The sequence below is a fragment of the Ovis aries genome, chromosome 9, assembly GCF_016772045.2.
Source record: "Ovis aries strain OAR_USU_Benz2616 breed Rambouillet chromosome 9, ARS-UI_Ramb_v3.0, whole genome shotgun sequence".
Classification (NCBI taxonomy): Eukaryota; Metazoa; Chordata; class Mammalia; order Artiodactyla; family Bovidae; genus Ovis; species Ovis aries.
Genome location: NC_056062.1, coordinates 7,929,756 through 7,952,782, shown reverse-complemented (window position 1 = coordinate 7,952,782; position 23,027 = coordinate 7,929,756). Strand labels below are relative to the sequence as shown.

The 23,027-nt window shown below is 40.4% G+C and overlaps 1 pseudogene; it reads left to right on the top strand.

The window, feature by feature from the left end:
* Nucleotides 1-5,566: 5,566 nt before the first annotated feature.
* LOC114116334 (endogenous retrovirus group PABLB member 1 Env polyprotein-like) lies at nucleotides 5,567-6,996 on the top strand (annotated as a pseudogene).
* Nucleotides 6,997-23,027: the final 16,031 nt, after the last annotated feature.

Below are 23,027 nucleotides of genomic sequence, written 5' to 3'. Positions count from 1 at the left end.
GATGCTTGAAAAGAACATCTCAGCTTTATGTTCATATCGGTCTTATTGTGGTCAGGAATATACTCAGGGTCGTGCACAGGCACTCGGGTGATGAATGTTTCCCCTAGTGGTCTTAGCTTGGGAGGCATTCCAGGAGGTTACTCTGATTGCACCCCAGGTGGCATCAGAGTCAAGCAAAGTTAAAGGTGAAGAGCTGGACGTCAGGTAGGGATGCTATCAGGTCTACCCCTGGTACATCCCCACCCCGTCTCAGCGGTAGAACCAGGAGGGACGAGGACAGCGCCTGCGTCAGTAAGGGACAGACTAAGTCCGACCAGGAAGGAAAAGCTTTTGGTGTAAAGTCTGTCTACACTCCCATCTAGAACATTAGAAAATGTTCTAGAAAAATGGTGCTGGTCGCTTTTTTTTCTCTCTTACAGATGGGAGCTAACAATTCCAGCCTCACTCCTTTGAACTGTATCCTGAAAAACTGGGATAGATTTGATCCCCAGGGCTTAAAGAAGACACACCTGGTCTTCCTATGTGATACTACATGGCCATGGTATCCATTGGAGGATGGCAAATGGTGGCCAGTTGGAGGGTCTCTTAAGTATAATACTGTTTTACAATTAGACTGGTTCTGTAAGGAATAAAGGAAGTTGGTAGAGATAGCATATGTGTTGTCCTTTTTCTCTCTGTGAAATATGCCAAAGTTATGTCCTAAGGGTATAGATTTGGGCGTGAAGCCTTCAGCTCCCTCTTGTCCTCCTACTTTGCCCCTGTACCCGGGGCTCCAAGCTGAGGAAACTGAAAGCCAGAGAACCCCCCTCAGAAGGGTTGCCTTTGTCTCAGTGGAAACTCAAACTGAGATTCAAACTGCTTTGGCCTCAGTGGAAACCCAAACTGAGATTAAAACTGCCCACATGGAGGTCCAAACAACTCCTGTCTCAGTGTGACCTCAGACTACTCTGGTTTCAGTAGAAACTCAGACCATCTAAGTAAGAGATGAGGTGGAGGACAGAAGACAAAGAGAAAAAGAAAAACGGGTTTCTCCAATCTATCTCTGGGGTTATATGTGCAGAGCAGCCATAGCAACTGAGGAACAGCCACACAAGCTGTTGCCTCTTCATGAAACACCCACTGGAAGAAATAATCAGTCTATGAGAGTTAATAAGCCGTTTTCTTATCAAGAAATACAAAGAATCAAGGAGGATCTGGGAGACTATTTAGAGGACCCAGAAAATATATATTAGAGCTTTTAAAGGTGTTACTCTGCTTTATGATCTTACTTGGAAGGATGTGATTATATCTTGGGAATAATGCTGACTCCCAACTCAAAGACTCAAGTTTTGGAAAAAGCAGTTGGTTATGGAGATGAATGGCTTGGTAATGAATCAGTAGGGAAGAGGGAGGATGAGATAGCGGCCTTCCCCACTGGGAATCAGGCGATGCCAACTACAGAACCAGACTGGGACTACAACACAGCTAAAGGAAGATGGGATCAGAGTCATTTTGTCAGATGTATTCTTGAAGGACTCAAGCAGGCATGTTTTAAATCTTTAAACTGTGGCAAATTAGCAGACATAGAACAGGAGGGGAAGGAAGCTTCTGGTAAATTCCTAGATAGACTAAGAGAAGCCCTTCGCAGATTCACTGAGATTGATCCTGAAAGTGAAGAAGGAAAGGTGATCTTAAAAGACAGATTTCTCAGTCAGTCGGCTCCAGATATCTGCTGTAAGCTGTTAAAATGTGTGTATGGACCAAATCAGTCTTTAGATACTCTATTACAACTGGCTCAGACAGTCTATTTATGGTAGGGAATATGAGGAAAAGAAAGAAAGGCAAAAAAAAAAAAAAGACAAAGGGAAAGGCAGAAGCCTTTGCAATGACTATGAAAAACTTTCTTAAACAGCCTGAGAAAGATGCCCAGAAGGACCCAGGTGAAAAGGGATGGGCTTGAGGGGCACCTCAAGTGTGATTACCCTCAGGCATCTAAGCCGCCCTGGCTCCATGTCTGGTCTGCAAAGGACCACACTGGAAGAGAGACTGCCCTCAGAGGTGTAGGTCTCCAGGGTCAGACTCTCAAGACAATCAGGACTGAATGTGCCCGGGGGTCCCCACACAAGCTCCCATCCTAATTACACCTGAGGGACCCCGGGTATTAATAATTGTGGGGGGGCCAATCCATCAATTTCCTTTTAGATACTTGGGCAACTTACTCTGCTTACTGAAGCCCCTGGCCCACTTTCTTCCCAATTCACTTCCATAATGGGACTGTCTGGACGAGCCAAAAGGTATTATTTCAGTTATTCTTTATCTTGCAACTGAGATTCTGTGCTATTTTCACACGAATTTCTGACAGTGCCAGAATCTCCCTCACCCTTTGTGGGGAGGGATATATTGAGCAAGGTCCATGCCTCTGTTTTCATGAATATAGAGCCCTCCATTTCTCTTCCTTTAGTTGAACAAAATGTAAATCCCAGAGTATAGGCTGATGGAAAATCTGTGGGTTGAGCACAAAATGCTATTCCTGTTGTCAAGCTCAAACACCCACACTTATTTCCACATAAGAAGCAGTATCCACTGAAACCTGAGGTTAAGGAAGGGTTAAAACTCATCATTGAAAATTTAAAGGAGCAGGGACTATTAATCCCTTGTAAAAGTCCTTGCAACACTCCTATTTTGGGTATAAAAGATCAAATGGTAAATGGAGACTAATTCAAGATTTACGTAAAATAAATGTGGCTGTAGTTCCTTTACACCCCGTGGTGCCTAATCCCTATACTCTATTCGCTGAAATTCCTGAGTGAGCCAAATATTTCTCAGTAATTGATTTGAAAGATGCCTTCTATTCAGTGCCTTTGGCGGAAGAAAAATCAATGTCTATTTGCCTCTGAAGACCCTACGTAGCCAGCTTCTCAGTTAACCTGGACAGTTTTGCCCCAGGGATTTCGTGACAGTCCTCACTTATTTGGACAAAGTTTGTCATGGGATCTACAAAGGTTTAATAGCTCTGAAGCGGTGGTGTTACAATATGTAGATGATATTTTGCTCTGTGCTGAGACAGAGGAAGCTTGTTCGTGAGCCTCAGAAGATTTCTTAAACTGTCTGGCAGGCTGTGGTTACAAAGCATCAAGAGAAAAGGCTCAGCTTTGTCAACAATCGGTTAGATATCTGGGCCTAATCATATCAGAAGGGACTAGAGCCATAGGCCCTGAGAGAATTAAGCCTATACTACATCATTCTCTACCTATGACTTTAACACAATTGAAAGGATTTTTGGGAATCACAGGTTACTGTCGCATTTGGATTCTGGGTTATGGGGAACTTGTCCGGCCTTTATATAAACTTATAGCCGAAACTCAGCAAGCCCAAACTGACAAACTGATTTGGTCTCCAGAAACTCAAATGGCTTTAAGATTCTTCAGACTGCTCTCCTGCAAGCTCCAGCTCTGAGCTTGCCCACAGGGTCAGAATTTATTTTGTTTGTCACTGAAAGAAAAGGTATGTCCTTGGGAGTTTTGACACAATCCCGACTGCCTCACCAGCAACCTATTGCTTATCTAAGCAGAGAATTAGATGTAATTTCACGTGGGTGGCCCCACTGTCTAAGAGTAATTTGGGCAGCAGCTTTATTAGCGCCTGAACCTTGAATGATAATTAATGGACAAAACCTTACTGTACTTACTTACTTCTCATGATGTGAGTGGAATCTTAAATTCTAAGGTTAATATTTGGATGACAGACAGCAGGCTTCTTAAATATCAGTCAAAGTTGTTAGAAGGACCCGTAACTAAGCTCAAAGTTTGTGGAAATTTAAGTCCTGCCACTTTCATTCTTGAAAAAGAAAATGAAACACCTGATCATGATTGTTCCCAATTTCTAACTTTAAACTATGCAGCTCAGGAAGATCTAATGGATACACCGTTAGACAATCCTGACATGGAAGTATTTACAGATGACAGTTCTTTTGTTCGGGATGGAAAGCGTGAAGCAGGTTACGACGTTGTGGCTGCTGAACAGGTTTTGAAAGCAAAATCTCTCTCCCAGGGAACCAGTGATCAGTTAGCGGAGCTTGTGGCTCTGACCAAACTCTAGATTTAAGCAAAGGGCAGCGGGTAAATATCTACAGGGATTCTAAATATGCTTATTTGACTTTACATGCTCATGCTGCAATATGGAAAGAAAGACAGTTTAAAACAGCAACAGGAAAACCTGTTAAGCATTTCACAGAGATCAAAAAACTTTTAACTGCTATATATTGTCCTAAAGAAGTAGCTGTTATGTATTGCAAAGGACACAGCAGGGATGGCAGTAAAGTAGCCAAAGGTAATCAGCTGGCTGACTGTCAAGCCAGAAAAGCGGCACTTTACGAAACCCCTTCACTTCAGACGCCTATGATCTGGACAGGTCCTGTGGAACAGGAAAAACCACAATATACTGGGGAAGAATTAAAATGATATAAAAAATGAGGAACAGAGATTGCTGAAAAAAGATGGTTACAGTCTGAGGATGGACAATTAATAATTTCTAAAAATGCTCAGTGGAAAAGTCTTAAGTGTTTACATCAGAGTTTTCATTTGGATGCAGAGAGTACTTACCAAATGGCTTCTCGTTCATTTGAAGGTAAAAATGTAATGAAAACTTTAAAGAATATTATCAAAAGGTGTGAGGTTTTTTTCAGAAAAATAACCCAAAGACTGAAAAGCTAGCAAAATCTGGATTACAACCAAATGGGAAGTATCCTGGAGAGGACTGGGAAATTGATTTTACTCATATGCCAAAAGCTAATGGATATTACTGCTTACAAGTTTGGGTAGATACTTTTACTGGATGGATTGAGGCTTTTCCCTGTCTTAATGAACAGGCTAAGGAGTTTATAAAGATTTTACCATGAAATTATCCCCAGGTTTGGGCTGCCATGGAGTCTTTAGAGTGACAATGGCTCTGCCTTTAAAGCTGCTGTAACTCAGGGGGAATCTAAAGCTCTAGGAATAGAATATCACTTACACTGTTCCTGGAGACCCCAATACTCAGGAAAGGTTGAAAAAGCTAATGACATTATCAAAAAACATCTGCACAAATTAACTCAAGAGACACAGGACAGTTGGATTAAAGTCCTACCCATAGCTTTAATGAGGGCTCGAACTGCCCCTAAAAAGGAGGGACTGTTGGCCTTTGAATGTATTTAAGGAAGGCCTTTCTTACGCCCAGACATTGTTATAGACACTGAAGCCTTGGAATTAACTAGTTATGAAAATCAGCTCTCAGCTTTTCAACAGGCATTAACAGAAATCTGGGAGACAACTCCTGACCCAGCCTCTGAGTCAAGCAAGCCTCTATTTGAGCCAAGAACTGAGGTCCTAATAAAACAAACAAACAAACAAATTTGTATCTGGGAGCCCATCCCTCGAGGCCCTCTGGGAAGGCCCTTACCAGGTTATTCTTTCTTCTCCCACAGCTGTCAAAGAGCCAGGAATTGATTTGTGGGTACATCACACTCGAGTTAAGTGGTAGCATCCTGACCAAAACTAAGTGACATCTTTTTATGTCTTTACTTTCTATGTTCTGACTTTGTACTTTTCAGATGGGCCTGATAACCTATGTGAGCTTACTTCTGCTGACTCCAAATATCCTATGTCTGCCATTTGATCCTCAAGACAATCCTTCCTGTCCTGGGCTCACTCCTACACTGCATTCCACAATTGGTCTAACTGCTGGGTCTGTGGAGCACTCTCCTCTTCATCAGTGAAAGGCTTCCCGTGGTGGACACCTCCACTTCAAGGAAAATACTTTCTCCAAGTCTGTGAATACCTTCGACAACAATCACATGTGATGCCTCTTCATCATCTGATGACATCTACCAACCCTAAAATGGACTGGTGCAACACTTTGCACTTTATGGACATAATGTGACATTTTATTTTGATTATACATTGTCTCTGTTCAATGACTATTTTGCTGCACATAAGGCAAATAGGTCTAGATCTAATGGTTTTTTACCTGACGTGTATCAAATATGGGATGAGGTTATATGGCTAACTCCTGCAAAAAGGACGTTTAATATTTACTGACCCTATATGCTGGGAACAAACAGAGCCATCCCCAAAAGTTAACCAACAATTTAATTACAATGATTGGAAACAACTGGGATTTTTGCCTCAGGAAATATGCAATGTAATCATTCCTGTGTTTTCCAACCCCAGTTCAAATCCTTCCTTTGTCTGGCCAGGCACTAATTGGGACTGAATATCTCAGTCACCCTGGCTTGCTTCAGATAGGACTTATTGGATATGTGGCTCTTACCTATGGACATGGCTTCCCCCTGGTTGGATAGGGAGATGCACCCTGGGTCTAGCCTTTAATCATGGCTTAATATTTTCAGAGCTTCCAGAAAAGCCTGCTTATTTACCCCACCTTAAAACTCGGTGGGCAAGGTTTGTATTTCACTAGTGTGATTATTTGGCTGCAGTGTTTGTTCCCTCTTTGGCAACTACAGATGTTATGCTACGAGTGGATGCTTTGACTAATTTTACTCAAGAGGCATTACAAGATTCTCAAAAGGTTATTTCAGCTCTTAATGCTGAACTAGCACAAATTAGAAAGTTGGTTCTACAAAACAGATTGGCTTTAGATATCCTGACAGCTGCGCAAGGAGGAACGTGTGCTATTATTAATACCCAATGCTGTACATACATACCTGATATGAGCACGAACGTTACTCATTTTACTAAACACATGAACAAGTTGATTGGGGCCATGGATACTCCTGAAACCTCAATTGCCTCACTTTGGGAGACGTTAACTAGTTCCCCATGGTGGACAACAATCTTAATTACAATAATTCTGATTGTCTTGTTTTTGCTGTTTGCTCCCTGCATCTGTAAGTGCATAACTAAATTTGTTTCTAGCCGCATGAAAGCTTTTAAGTTACAAGTGGTTGTGCAAACTCCTGCTACTGCAGAAGCTTCCTCTCACTACTATTTAGGGACCCTGGATCAGATATCCTCAATATGAGGATTAGGAGAATATGTTGCCTCACCAATTTAGAGACAACTCCCCTTCTCAGCTTGGAAGCAGTTATGGAATGAGAATGATGCCCCTTTTCCCTGCTGCTGCTGCTAAGTCACTTCAGTCGTGTCCGACACTGTGCGACCCCATAGATGGCAGCCCACCAGGCTCCCCCGTCTCTGGGATTCTCTAGGCAAGAACACTGGAGTGGGTTGCCATTTCCTTCTCCAATGCATGAAAGTGAAAAGTGAAAGTGAAGTTACTCAGTCATGTCCGACTCTTAGCGACCCCATGGATGGCAGCCCACCAGGCTCCTCCTTCCATGGGATTTTCCAGGCAAGAGTACTGGAGTGGGGTGCCATTGCCTTCTCCCCCCTTTTCCCTAGGCAACATAATTCTCCTAAAAGAAAAGGGGGTAATGAGAGGGTAACAGGCAGGAAGGCCAGGGGTCTCCAAACGGAGGAAATAGCCTGCAAGTGTCAGACATTTATATCTCTCTTAAGAGGCAGGAGGAAACAAACTAGCGATATTTTTTCCTTCTCTATACAAATTGAAAAGGAGGTTTCTCTTCAAATACTGTGTTGCCATAATGATAACTGGTTTCATCTGAAGTTAACTATTCTCAAACCTAGAGATAACTAATGCCTTTTTCTTATGGAAATGTTTGTTTTAAGCTATGATAATGTACTATGCATTTACCCCTACTCTGTCTTTAAGTTGGTTCCCCCTCTTTGCTCAGAACCTACTTGACAAACCAGTTATACTCAGATACTGTTCCTCTAATCTATGTAAATGAAACTACTTGTATGGTGATCTGACCTTCTTCAAGATTCAAGTTAATCATTTTATGGTGATTAACCATGAACCATTTGGTGCCAAGATTATCCCAAAATGCATCTTATGGATGAGGGGCCTGGTGCCATTCTGAGTTTTAAGACATTCCTTTCTTTCATTAACAGACTGCTACTGACTATGCAACATCCAGCTGAAGACTAGCAGGGGGGTACTCTTTCTGCCCCCTTCTGATACCTATGTCAGAAGCTTTCTCTGTCTCCTTTATACTTTAATAAAACTTTATTACACAAAAGCTCTGAGTGATCAAGATCTGTCCCCAGATTGAATTCTTCTCTTCCGGGGGCCAAGAATCCTGGCTTCATTGCGTAATTCAACAACAACCTTTCACCCTGTCTCCTGTATCTCCTGCATTAGAGGTAGATTCTTTACCTGCTGAGCCATTGGAGAAGATTCCTCTTATATTGCAGACATATATCTTTACAACTGTCAAATCTTTTCAGTCATTATATCTTCTTAATTTAGTCCCCTGTCATTATGTAATGACCTTCCTTTTCATTCATTGCAGCCCTTGTTTTAAAGTCTATTTTGTCTGATATGATTATTACTATCACACTTTTCTTTGTCTTTCTATTTGCATAAGAAAGCCTTTTCTCACCCCCTCATTTCAGGTCCCTGTTTCTTTAGATCTGAACTGAGTCTCTTGTAAGCAGCATAAATATGATTTTTATCTTTGTATCCATTCAGCAAGTCTGTGTTTTTAGATTAAAGCATTAAATCCATTTATATTTAAAGTATTTATTAATTATTTACCTATAGCCATTTTGTCATTTTGTTGTAGTTGTTTGTTTTTAGTTTTTTTTTGTTTGTTTGTTTGTTTTGTTTTGTTTGCTTCTGGCTTGTCTTCTTTTGATAATTTTCTTTGTGATTTGAAATATTTGTGATTTGAAAATGACCTTAGCACTATGCCTGGACTCCTTGTTCTTATTTGTGTGTGCATCTATTGTAGATTTATGGTTTGTGATTGCCACAAGGTTTCTGTATATATTGATGATGATACTTCTTTTGTCTTTAAGCTTCCCTAGTAATTTTATAGAAATAATTGGTCTGCTACATTTACTGTATATTTCCCTTTACCAGTGACAATTTTCTTTCATAATTTTAATATTTCTAGTTGTGATCTTTTCTGCTTAGAGAAGTCCTTTTAACATTTCTCATAAATCCAATTTAGTGGTGCTGAACACTTTTAGATTTTATTTGTCTGTAAAACTTTTTCTCTGTTCTTCGAATCTGAGTGATATTAGCATTCCAGGGAGAGTAAGCCTGGCTCTAGGTTTTCATTTTTATTTTATTTTTTTTAATTTAATCACTTTAAATATATCAGGCTACTCACTACTCATCTGCAAAATTTAGGTTGAAAATAATCTAATAGTCTTATGTGTTTCCCTTGCAAAAAATTATTTGCTTTCCCCTTGTGTTTAATGTTTATCTTTAATTTTATCAAGTATATTTTTAAACATTTTGTCATATTAATTATAATGTTTTGGTTGGACCTCTTTGAGTTTATCTTCTTTGGAAATCTGTGCTTTCTAGACCTGGATAGGGTATCTGTTTCTTTTCTCAGATTTGGAATTTTTTCAGTTATTTCTTCAAATAAGTTCTTTATCTCTCTTTTTTCTTCTTCTTCTGGAACTCTTTAATGCAAATGTCTGTATGAATGATATTATCTTAGAAGTCTCTTAAACTAGCCTCATTTTTTGAATTATTCTTTTTCCTTTTATTATTTTTTCCTGTTCAGCTTAAGTAAATCTATTATTTTGTTCAGTAGTTAGAATAGGAAAAATGAGTCCAGAATCAGTTCAGTTCAGTTCAGTCGCTCAGTCGTGTCTGATTCTTTGCGACCCCATGAATCACAGCACGCCAGGCCTCCCTGTCCATCACCAACTTCCGGAGTTCACTCAGACTCACGTCCATCAAGTCCATGATGCCATCCAGGCATCTCATCTTCTGTCGTCCCCTTCTTCTCCTGCCCCCAATCTCTCCCAGCATCAGTCTTTTCCAATGTGTCAACTCTTCACATGAGGCGGCCAAAGTACTAGAGTTTCAGCTTTAGCATCATTCCTTCTAAAGAAATCCCAGGGCTAATCTCCTTCAGAATGGACTGGTTGGATCTCCTTGCAGTCCAAGGGACTCTCATGAGTATTCTCCAACACCACAGTTCAAAAGCATCAATTCTTCGGTGCTCAGCCTTCTTCACAGTCCAACTCTCACATCCATACATGATTACTGGAAAAACCATAGCCTGACTAGACGGACCTTAGTCGGCAAAGTAATGTCTCTGCTTTTCAATATGCTATCTAGGTTGGTCATAACTTTTCTTCCAAGGAGTAAGTGTCTTTTAATTTCATGGCTGCAGTCACCATCTGCAGTGATTTTGGAGCCCCCCAAAATAAAGTCTGACACTGTTTCCACTGTTTCTCCATCTATTTACCATGAAGTGATGGGACCAGATGCCATGATCTTCGTTTTCTGAATGTTGAGGTTGAAGCCAACTTTTTCACTCTCCTCTTTCACTTTCATCAAGAGGCTCTTTACTTCTTCTTCACTTTCTGCCATAAGGGTGGTGTCATCCGCATATCTGAGGTTATTGATATTTCTCCCAGCAATCTTGATTCCAGATTGTGTTTCTTCCAGTCCAGCGTTTCTCATGATGTACTCTGCATAGAAGTTAAATAAGCAGGGCGACAATATATAGCCTTGACGGACTCCTTTTCCTATTTGGAACCAGTCTGTTGTTCCATGTCCAGGTCTAAGTGTTGCTTCCTGACCTGCATACAGATTTCTCAAGAGACAGGTCAGGTGGTCTAGTATTCCCATCTCTTGAAGAATTTCCCACAGTTTATTATTGTGATCCACACAATCAAAGGCTTTGGCATAGTCAATAAAGCAGAAATAGATGTTTTCTTCTGGAACTCTCTTGCTTTTTCGATGATCCAACATGTGTTGGTAATTTGATCTCTGGTTCTTCTGCCTTTTCTAAAACCAGCTTGAACATCATGAAGTTCATGGTTCACATATTGTTGAAGCCTGGCTTGGAGAATTTTGAGCATTACTTTACTAGCGTGTGAGATGAGTGCAATTGTTCTGTAATTTGATCATTCTTTGGCATTGCCTTTCTTTGGGGTTGGAATGAAAACTGACCTTTTCCAGTCCTCTGGCCAATGCTGAATGAATGGCTAAAAGACAAAGAAGGGAAAAGCCCACAAAAAATAGAACAAAGCAAAGTCCAAAGACCATAGTAAGGACCTCATGTGAAACAGTTCTCCTGGCTAGCCCAATTTACATAAGGCAGGCTGAAGGGAGGAGAAAAAGCATATAAAATGAGGAGTGAAAATTGAAATTTTTCTTTCTTTCTTCTCTTTGTATTGTTGGGTTGGCCTGCACTCATGCCTCTAGGATGTATTTTCCTTTACCTGCCAAATAAAACTGAGCTGTAATACTAGTCTGTCCATCACTTCAAATTTTTGCTGTGGTGAGACAGAACTGAAGAAATTACACACTCTCCTGACATATATGGTGTCATTTTTCAGATGTAACCTGGCTGAAACAACCTAGGCTCACCCCCCACGAGGTATGGCCAAGCAGAGTAGAAGCTCAACTTGGTGAAAGCTCCCATGGTGGAAGCAGAATGTGAAGAAAACCCAATGCAGTGGAAGTTACATGAAGCCCAGCATGTTGGAAACTAGGACAGCTAAAACAAACTCTGCTGAAAGCTCATGTGGCTCAGTTTCAAATTCCGGAAGATCTCTGGTTAAGGTAGGACGTAGGTCCTCGAGCCTATGACTGGAAGGACATATGAATAACAAAATCCTAATTCCTTTACAATTCCTCGTTCTTGTTTCCTCAACCCCCTGCGTGAATAGGTGAGTGGCAGTGAGTGCAATTTAGGCACTCAGGCAAGGGCTACTTAGAAGTTGTTGCCCAAAGTAGTGGGGATTCTTTTGTCCTTAATGTTATTTATGCCAAGTATCAGACATTTGAGAACTGTGAGTACAGGTCAGGTGTTTAGCAGATTTTCTGACTGGTCATGAAGGGGATTTCTCAGCATGTTTTTCTCACTGTTTTTCCTTCCCAATCTTCAGCTCCTCTCGCCCAGGACTTGAGCCCAGCCAAAACCCACGGTGCCTAGTTTAAGGACCTAATGAAGCTCAGGCTCTTGATATCTCATTGCAAAACATTCAGTGAGAGACACAGCAATAGGTAAGAGGTAGATTTGTTTGGATTGAGAGGGAAGCACACTCCAAGAGTGTGGGCCATCACAGAGGGCAAGTACAGTGGTCACGGAATGTGGTTTGGTTAGTTTTCAGGAGCTAGGAGATTTTATATGCTAATGAGTAGGAGGATAATTCCAACAATTGGAGAACCGCCCACTCCTCAGGCTCTTGCCAGTGCCTTGGGACAGTCCTAGCACCCCTGGGTGTGTCATTTTGCTTGCAGATTGAAGATCAAGGTTTAGTTGAATTTGAATTGTCATCTTGGACCCATTTGATTTTAATCGGTTTATGTTATGTCCTTGGGTTATGTCATTCCTTCAAAAGTTGTTCACTGCCCCCTTCCCTCCTGTTTCATGCTCTTCTCTTGAGCCCCGTCTGGGCCCAAAATGTTGCCTCTACAATCTTCTGGAGGGATAACCAGAAAATAGCTAGCCTTTGGGAGGGAAATACTGTATAATATCTAATCCCTCTAGATATGCAGGCCTTCATCTTTCACGTTTCCTACAACATGTGCAAGAACAGCACCTCTCAGTGAACCTGCTAGGCTGGGTGACAGGCACACAGTGCCTGCTAGAAGTCCATCTGTTGGCGGCATCCCTTCAAGGGCAATTGGGCTTACAGAGATAATATTTGCCACTTTGGGAGTTTTCCCTGCAGGCTGTTTGGGTCCAAACCTTGCCACTCTTATCCTAAAGTTACAAACATACCCCTGGATCAAACCTCAACTCCACTTTTATGAAACATCTTGTCTGTTGCCTCTGATCAATTTGTTCTGAAGCTACTTCCTAACTTCTACAACCAGGACACTGCCCCCATGTAGGCAACATCACTACACTCTGTTTATTATTAAAATATTCTTAATGCCCCTAACAAGACCAGATAGCCCACTCCTTTGTCATTACTTCTGTTATTCCTTAAAGTGGGTCTATGACAATGAAATGCTTACCATTGGAGACATCCTAAACTACTCTTATGGAGGACTAGGGGAGCAAATCAGTGACTTGAATTCCCTCATTTCAATAAGAGGATAAGGCTTATGGCTATTTCACGAGGTTCCCTGTCTCAGGGTATAGGCTCAGATTGCTTTACATCATAATATCTTTTCTCATCTATGGTGGACAGACCAGCAATGACAATACCTTAATCCTATCCAGCATTTGTCATGCTGGAGACCATGAGGATGCAAAACTCCAGCCTGGGGGTCCCAAGAGGTAGACTTGCCTCTACCTGCCTAGAGGTCTTGTCCTCAGAAGGCTGTCACACCTCAACCTGCTTGGGGATCCACAAGTCCAGGGATCTAAGGAGGTCAACATGCCACAACTTGCCAGGGACCCAATTCTTTGGAGGCAAAACTGCCTTGACCTGCCTGGGGATTTGATCTCTAGCAGGCTGTCATGCTTCAGCCTGCCTGGGAATCTTCACCCTGACCTAGGGATACATGGCTTTCAGATTGCGACAGTACTGGATAGGACAAGCTTCAGAAAGACTCACTCCTAGGGAAGTCCACTCTTGAAAGTAGAAGGAAGCCTATTAGCTGTGGGACTGTGCCCAGTCTCACCAATAACTCAGGAGTCCAATGAGAACTCCATTACCTTTCTGGAAAGGATAAAAGAGGTCCTTCAAAGTTTACCAATCTGAACTTGGACTCTTACGAGGGATAGGTTATTTTAAAGGACAAATTTCTGTCCCAGTGTTCATCAGACATTAGGATAAAGTTACCACAGCTACAGCAGCAGGACTCTGCTGCCTCTTTCGATGAGATGGTCCAGACAGCCACTGATACCTTCTATAATAGAGAACAGAAGAGGGAGGCCAAGGCCCAGGAAAGGAAGTAAAGGAAAGAGAAAAGGCATGGCCAGATCTGGCCAACCTCCAGGAAAGCCCTATGGTAAACCCCAAGTCCTTGAAGGACAAGGCAGGAGGCAAATACCTAATCTGTAGGTTGGTTAACTCCTCACATGTCACCACACATTTAGGGGAAAAGGCCCTCCAAAGATTGCTAGAAAGGTCCTCCAGAGAAACAGTCCTCTAAACGAGTATAAGCCAAATGGTCTCCTTTTGTCCCACTTGCCAATTAAACAACACCTAAGGAGCTTAAAGATTCCAGCTGGTCCAGATTACAGAGATAGGTAGAAGGGTAGCTGGGTTAAAAATTTCACAAGAGGATATAGCCAGGCCTGGATTTTCCATTAGCACTACTTGATATCTGACGATTCTTTGATCAGAAATCCATAAATTGCCTCTCCCATTCAGGAGTTGTTTCACATGGTGGCTGGTAAAAATAGCTAGTTTGTCCCCAAGAAAGAGTTAAAGCATCTTCTATCAGTACTGTAGCAGCTGCAAGCTTGCAAAGGCAAGGAAAAATCCCTTCCTAAAAAGGGAGTAGGACACTCAGGGACCACCAGAAACTGGGGAAAATATCTCTCCATCTCAGTAACAAAATACTCAGGTGAATCTTTTTGTAATTGTTTTTCCTGTAGCACCCAAAACAGTACAGGTTTGGAAGCAGAAGTCTCTGGAATAAGAGATTAGAAGACAGTAGCCAGCCCCCGTGTCAACCTAGAAATTCTCAGACCTATCTTCCACATCCAGGTGCAGCCTTGGCTCCAGCCCGGTGATTGTTATCTGTGGCAGGTGGGCTGACTGGTGCGGGCCGCTCCAGTCCCGTTGAACCATTGTGAGGGAAGGTTTGGCACTTGACCTTGAGGCCCTCTGGTCCTGAGATCAGAGTGTTGCCCAATATCCCAATTGGTGGCATTTATATCCAGCTGTTTTAGGAGACTTGTCATGGTTTGGACACTCTTTGGCCCAGACTATCCAATGATGTAAGACCTATCAAGGAGAAGACTGGCAGATTTACTTCACCCAGATGCCAGTTTCTCAAGGGTATAAATACCTGTTAATCATGATAGATACATTCACAGGATGGATTGAAGTCTTTCCCACCCAGACTGAGATGGCTGAGGAAGGGATTAAAAAAAGAAAAAAAAAAAATACTGTTTTCTGTTTTCATGAAATCATTCCAAGATTTGGTCATACAAAGTTACAATGGGCCATCATTTACCTTTAAGGTCACCCAAGTGGTCTCTAAAGCACTGGACATTACTTATTAGCTACATTGTGCCTGGAGGCCTCAGTTTTTAGGAAAAGTAGAAAGAGCCAACCAATTCTTAAAATTAATAATAAAAAAGATAACTCAGGAGACCTCCCTGGGATGGAAGGAGGTTTTAGAAATAGCTCTCCTCCACACCTGCAGTGCCTCTAAAGAACAGGTTGGCCTTAGGCTTTATGAGATGCTATATGGGAGACATTTTGTTTACATCAATCACCTCTTCCCAGATCCAGAGGCTTAGTTCCTCTGGTATTATATGATGGCCATTGGGCAATTCCAAAAGGACATACACTTGTGGGGTGTTAAGCAGGACCTAAACGATTCTAATGAGCCATCACTATATGTTGGTGGCTATTAATTAATAGAGCTAATCAATGAATATAGTAAAGTTGCAGGATATAAAATTAACACACAGGAATCCCTTGCATTCCTATGCACTAACAATGAGAAAACAGAAATAGAAATTAAGGAAATAATTGCATTCATCACTGCAACAAAAAGAATAAAATGCTTAGGAAGAAATCTACCTAAAGATACAAAAGGCCTATATATAGAAAACTATAAAACACTGATTAAAGAAATAAAATATGGCACAAATAGATGGAGAACTATACTATGTTCATGGATAGGAAGAATCAATATAATGAAAATGAGTATACTACCCAAAGCAATCAATAGATTCAATGAAATCCGTATCAAGCTACCAACAGTATTTTCCAGAGAAGTAAAACAAACATTTTCACAATTTGTATGGAAATACAAAAAACTCGAATAGCCAAAGCATCTTGAGAAAGAAGAATGGAACTGGAGGAATCAACCTGCCTGACTTCAGGCTACACTTCACAGCTACAGTGATCAAGACAGTATGGCACTGGCCCAAAGACAGGGAAAAAAAAAAACAAAACAAAACAAAAACATAGATCAAAGGAACAAAATAGAAAGCCCAGAGATAAATTCACCCACCTATGGGCACCTTACCTTTGACAAAGGAGGCAAAAATATACAATGGAGAAAAGACAATCTCTTTAACAAGTGGTGCTGGGAAAACTGGTCAACCACTTGTAAAATAATGAAATTAGAACATTTTTTAACACCATGCACAAAAATAAACTAAAAATGGATTAGAGATCTAAATGTAAGACTAGAAACTATAAAACTCCTAGAGGAAAACATAGGAAAAACACTCTGACATAAATCACAGCAGGATCCTCTATGAACCACCTCCCAGAGTAATAGAAATAAAAGCAAAAATAAACAAACGGGACCTAATTAAACTTGAAAGCTTTTTTTCAAAGACAGCCTTCAGAATGGGAGAAAATAATAGCAAACAAAGCAACTGACAATGAATTAATCTGAAAAATATACAAGTAGCTTTTGCAGCTGAATTCCAGAAAAATAAACAACCCATTCAAAAAAAATGGACCAAAGAACTAAACAGACATTTCTCCAAAGAAGATATACAGATGGCTAATAGACACATGAAAGAAACTGCTCAACATCACTCATTATCAGAGAAATGCAAATCAAACCACAATGAGGTACCATCTCACACCAGTCAGAATGGCTGCTATCAAAATGTCTACAAGCAATAAATGCTGGAGAGGGTGTGGAGAAAAGGGAACCCTCTTACACTGTTGGTGGGAATGCAAGCTAGTACAGCCACTATGGAAATCAGTGTGGAGATTCCTTAAAAAAACTGGAAATAGACCTGCCATACAACCCAGCAATCCCACTGCTGGCCATACACACTGAGTACACCATAATTGAAAGAAACACGTGTACCCCAGTGTTCATCACAGCACTGTTTACAATAGGCAAGACATGGAAGCAACCTAGATGTCCATTGGCAGACCAATGGATAAGAAAACTGTGGTACATATACACAATGGAATATTTCTCAGGTATTGAAAATAATTCATTTGAATAAGTTCTAATGAGATGGATGAAACTGGAGCCTATTATACTGAGTCTGAAAGAAAATCACCAATACAGTATATTAACACATATACATGAAGTTTAGAAAGATGGTAACTATGACCCTATATGCGAGACAGCAAAAGAGACACAGATGTAAAGAACAGACTTTTGGACTCTGTGCAAGAAGGTGAGGGTGGGATGATTTTAGATAGTATTAAAACATTTATATTATCATATGTGAAATAGATAAGTATCCCAGGTTTGATGCATGAGACAGGGTGCTCAGGGCTGGTGCACTGGGATGGCACTGAGGAATGGGATGGGGATAGAGGTGGGAGGGGGGTCAGAATGGGGAACACATGTACACCCACAGCTGCCTCATGTCAATGTATGGCAAAAAAACACTAAAATATTGTTAAGTAATTAGCCTCCAATTAAAATTAAAAAAATAAAGTCCTTATTAAATCTGGAAATATGGGTCCCCAAAGGTTCAACTCCAGCCCACAGGGGAGGGCCCCTACCCTGTAAGACTTTCTAACCCCACAGCAGTCAAGGTATCAGGACACAACACCTGGAATCACTACTCACATGTCAAGCCATGGAAGAAAAAAGAAGAGGATGCTCAATACATGCCCCTGGGAGATCTCAGATACCTATTCAGGACTACAAATGAGTGCCATTCTATCACCCTCAAAATTAAGTTTATTGGGATAAAATTTCTCAGGATAGCTTTAAAGGGCCAACACAGCTTGGCAGGAGTTGTACTCCAAAACAGACAAGAAAGAGATCTCCTGTTCCCTGAAGAAGGATACTTGGGCCACCTTTAATGAGACTTTGTTTGTTTGTTTGTTTGTTTGTTTGTTTTGCTGGGCAAATACCTCCAGCTAAGGTAAAGAAAGTCTCACAGTCCTCAATAAAAGCATTTAGATCCTACAGGATCTCAAAGAACAAGTTGGAGTTTTCTCGGGTGGCTACTGTCTCTCTTTGGGGGATCCTTCTCCTGGCTAGGGGAAATTTGGAATTGGCTAAAGACCCTGATACAGGGAGGGATTGAGGGCAGGAGGAGAAGGAGACAACAGAGGATGAGATGGTTGGATGGCATCACTGACTTGATGGGCATGAGTTTGAGTGAACTCTGGGATTTGGTGATGGACAAGGAGGCCTGGTGTGCTGTGATTCACGGGGTCACATGACTTAGCAACTCAACTGAGTGCCCGTACTAATCCCTGTTATCACCATATTGATGCCACTTATGATGGTTCCATGCATTATCAATTGTCTAACCCATTTTGTCTCTGCCCAGGTCAACAAGGTACAACATGCATTTTCAGTTCAAGAAGAATATATAAAACTAGACCTGACCCATGGAAAATATCACTCACCCTTAGATGGACACTGCTATAAAGACTCTGAGGCTTGAGACTAACAAATGGGGCAGGCCCTATGCCCCTTTCTGTCCCAATTGAGCAGAAAGTAGCCGGAGAGACCTCAACACCCCTATTTCCAAGTAATTGGGCTTCTCATCTCTTGAGGGGGGAATATTAGGTAGTTAGAATAGGAAAAGGAGTCCAGAATTGTGGTGTCTAAAAGAAAAAGGAGGGACAAACCCAAAGAAATAGAACAAACGATGGTCCAAGGACTGGAGTGAAAACAAAAAGCCCTCCTGGCTAGCCCAATTTACATAGGGCAGGCAAAGGAGGAGAAGAAAAGACATATTAAAAGAGGAGCCAAAATTGAGCTTTTTCTCTTTTCTCTTCACATCTTTTGGGTCAGCCCACCCTCATGCCTTGATAATGTATTTTCCTTTGATTGTCAAGTAAAACTGAGCTGTAACACTGGTCCACCTATTGCTTCAAATTTTTTGCTGCAGTAAGACAGAACAGAGGAAATTATACACTCCACCAACACTTTATTTTCCAGTTCACTGATCTATTTCTCCATATCATCTAACACTTTGTTGATTCCTTCTAACACATTGTTTTTTCATTTTATTTATCTTAATCTTCAGCTCTGTTTTATTCTTCTTTTTATATTTTCTAATTCTTTGATAAGCAAATATGTTCATCTATTCTCCTCTCAAGTATGATGATTATTACCTTTATGATTATTACCTTGAACCCCTCCTATAGTAGATTTCTTATCTCCATTTAGTTTTTCTTTTGTGGTCTTGTGTTATTCCTTCTCTTGCAATATGTTTACCTGTCTCCCATTCTGTCTAGTACTCTATGTTTATTTCTAAATATTAGGTGAATTGCTGTTATTCCCCAATTTCGGGGAAGTAGCTTTGTGTAGGAAGTATCCTATGCATCTCAAGAGCACACTCCCTTTTTGTGACCTGAGATATATTCTCTATGGTGACCCATATGTGAGCCCTTCTGTTGTGGCAGGCTGACGATCATGAACATACTTGTAGATGATACTGTAGATGATACTGATCTCTGACTTATTTGCCTGTGATAACCTGTATCATTCAGTGGTTACTTGTTGGATGGTCTAGGTTAGATCCTAGTGTTTCTGGCTGCATACATGAATCGAGAAGAATAGTAAATTTCTTTACAATGTCAAGGGAAAACAAATGAGTTTACCTGCTCCATAGCTATATTTATATAAAAATCTCCTACTCTAAGATAAAATATTTCATGTAGAAGTTTGTTGGACAGTCCTCTAGGAGAATATATAATGATGAATGCTTGTGGAGAGCAATAGTGTGAAGTGCTGTAATTGGTCACACATGAGGCTCAGGCAATCACATAGAATGCTTTGGAGTTAGGGATGCCACTCAGAGTTGTTCCAGATAGACGTAAGCCTTCCTGCCTTTGAATTTCTATATCATTGAACATTGTTTAATTGCTGAGTGGGGATGTATCTTTAGGCTTAGCTTTGACCAAAGCATTTCTCATGACATTGGAAATCATAATCAATATGCAGCTAAAATTCCTAGTAGCTAGGCAATGAGTATCTTACTCTACTTGAAGAACATATTAGGTAGAACATTACAGTGTTCTCTGAAGGAACTAGGTATGTTAGAAAGTGAAATATATTCCATAGAGAAACAAAGAGAAGCGAGAAGTCTCTTGTGACCAGAAGGATCAGGTTAAGACAGAATGACATTGAGGGGAAAATGATTTTGTGACACATGCACTTTTTGAATCCTAGACATGATTATTTTTTGTTCAAACAAAAATTAACATTACATTCTGCATCAAGGAAATTTTCAGTATACAAGTTGAAATTACTTATATGCTATATATACTTTATGTTATTTAATATTCTCATGACTCAAAATATGACCTAATAAAATATTTAAGGCACAGCTTCTTCAATTGGACATGGCATTTTCTTTTTTCTCTTTTTGTTAATAGCATTTCTGAGAGAAGTATGAATCTCTTGGCTTCCAACTCAATTCCTGCTTTCTTTCATAATAAATTTCCACAAGTAATTGTCTGAAAAGGAAGTGTAACACTATGTTAAAAGCATATATTTTGGAATTTAAGCTTGTTTTGTATTTCAAATTTGGCAGGAACTTTAACCTTGAAACTATATATATATATATATATATATATATATATATATATATATATAGTTGGCAATGTTTATCACACAGAGTAACTTTACTGATAAAACAAGGACATGTAAGATGCTTAACACATATACATCACATACAGTAAACATTAAATAGCTTATATATTTATAGTAGTAATGGTGGTAGTTTACATAAGAATAGTTATAGAAGCAGCAGCAAGGTTGCCCTGATTTACTTGTAAGCAGTCTCTCCTGGCAGAAATCATTTTTCCTACTTGAAGTGAAGTGAAGTGAAGTGAGGTCGCTCAGTCATGTCCAACTCTTTGCGACCCCATGGACTGTAGCCTACCAGACTCCTCCCTCCATGGGATTCTCCAGGCAAGAGTATTGGAGTGGGTTGCCATTTCCTTCTCCAGGGGATCTTCCCTAGCCAGGGATGGAACCCAGGTCTCCCGTATTCCAGGCAGACGCTTTAACCTCTGAAGTCCCTGTGGACTTAAGTTTCCTATTTAACTGTATGGAAATGAATTTACCATAACAGAAGTGAATTAAACCAATGAAACATACATATGTTTAAAATTTTGCCACCTCATTATAAAGTATGCTGTGCTAATTGCTTTTTTTCCTCAAATTTATCTACATGAACCCAGTAAATTCATATGCATACATGTTTGCGAATCAATTAATTTAACTATTGAATTTAGTTGTAATCTACACTTGATGAATCTTGCCCAAATGTAGCACAGGTTATATAAACCTTAAAATATATATATATGGAAGATATTGGGAAAAAAATTTAAATGTGAGCAGGACAAATGATGCATGAATGTTGCCATGACAACCCTGTAAGAAGATTTTATTATGGTACTTAGCATCACATCAAAGAAAATTTCCCTTTCAAACTAACAATTCCATGAAGAAGCACACACAGAGCCTATCATTTTAATTTAAGAAATCAGAGAAGAATTTGATTTTGCCTTCTCTGGTAAAATTCCTCCCTTATTCCTCATTCACTTTGAGGAAAAATAAAGTGGTTCTTATTAATGATTTATTTTGAACAAGTAACTGCAATATAAATGGAATAATCTTTAGAAATGAAGAGACCCTGGGCAGCAATTTGTTGAAGTAAAAAAGTGCAAATGTAAGCAGGTCCCTTTTCTATAGTACATTAGAGGTAGGGAAACAAATATATGTAATATATTAAATTAATTTAACTAATGTAATATTTTAAAAAGTCCGTGTAGTCAAAGCTAGCATTTCTCCCGTAGTTATGTATGGATGTGAGAGTTAGACCATAAAGAAGGCAGAGCACTGAAGAATTGATGCTTTTGAACTGTGGTGCTGGAGAAGACTCTTGAGAATCACTTGGACAGCAAGGAGATCAAACCCGTCAATTCTAAAAGAAATAAACCCTGAATATTCATTGGAAAGGCTGGCATTGAAGCTCCAATACTTTGGTCACCTGACGCAAAGAGCTGACTTATTGGAAAAGACCCAAATGCTGGGAAAGTTTGAAGACAAGAAGAGGAAGGGGCAACGGATGGAGAAAGGAGGCTGAGTTCATTGGATGACATCACTGACTCAATGGACATCAGGTCAGTTGCTCAGTCAGGTCTGACTCTTCACAACCTAATGGACTGCAGCACACCAGGTTTCCCTGTCTATCACCAACTCCTGGAGCTTGCTCAAACTCATGTCCATCGACTCAGTAATGCCATTCAACCATCTCATCGTCTGTTGTCCCCTTTTCCTCCTGCCTTCCATCTTGGATATGAGTCAACTCTCAAGAATGTTCTCCAACAACATAGTTCAAAATTTCAGGATGGCGCATTATGTTTAGTAGTCATGTCTCCATAGCTCCTCTTGGTTAAGGCAATATGTCCAAAATAGAGGCAATATGTCAAACTTCCCTTGTTTTTAATGGCCTTGGCAATTTTGAAGGTAACTGATCAGCTTTCCCTAAAAGGATTCCAAAACATCTGATAAGTGCTTGAGGAACAGTGATAAAGATAGGCATGAAGATTTCCTCTCACAGCTGCTGGTGTAGTTACTGTCAAAGCAATGTCTACCTAATTTGACAGTCTTGGTGTGTTAAAGCAAACTTGAGTTTGAGAATAAGTGTACTAAATCTACTGAGGAGGCTTTGAGAAGTGAATAGTGATTTGAGGTCCCTGATCCTGGAGACAAATCCCAAGATGCAGAAGCCAGACAGCAAAGAGAATCAGAAAAAAAGCTGTCTAAAATGATCCACAATGCTTTGGAGACTGGCAAAATAGCATTAATGCGATTAGCCAAGGCTTGAAGCAACTCTTCCAACACTAGCACAGCAGGTCATCAGTGTCTCCACATGATGTGCAACAGATTCAGGCAGACCTAGAGCCTGAAATGGACCTAGAAACCAGAATGCATGTGCTGATAAT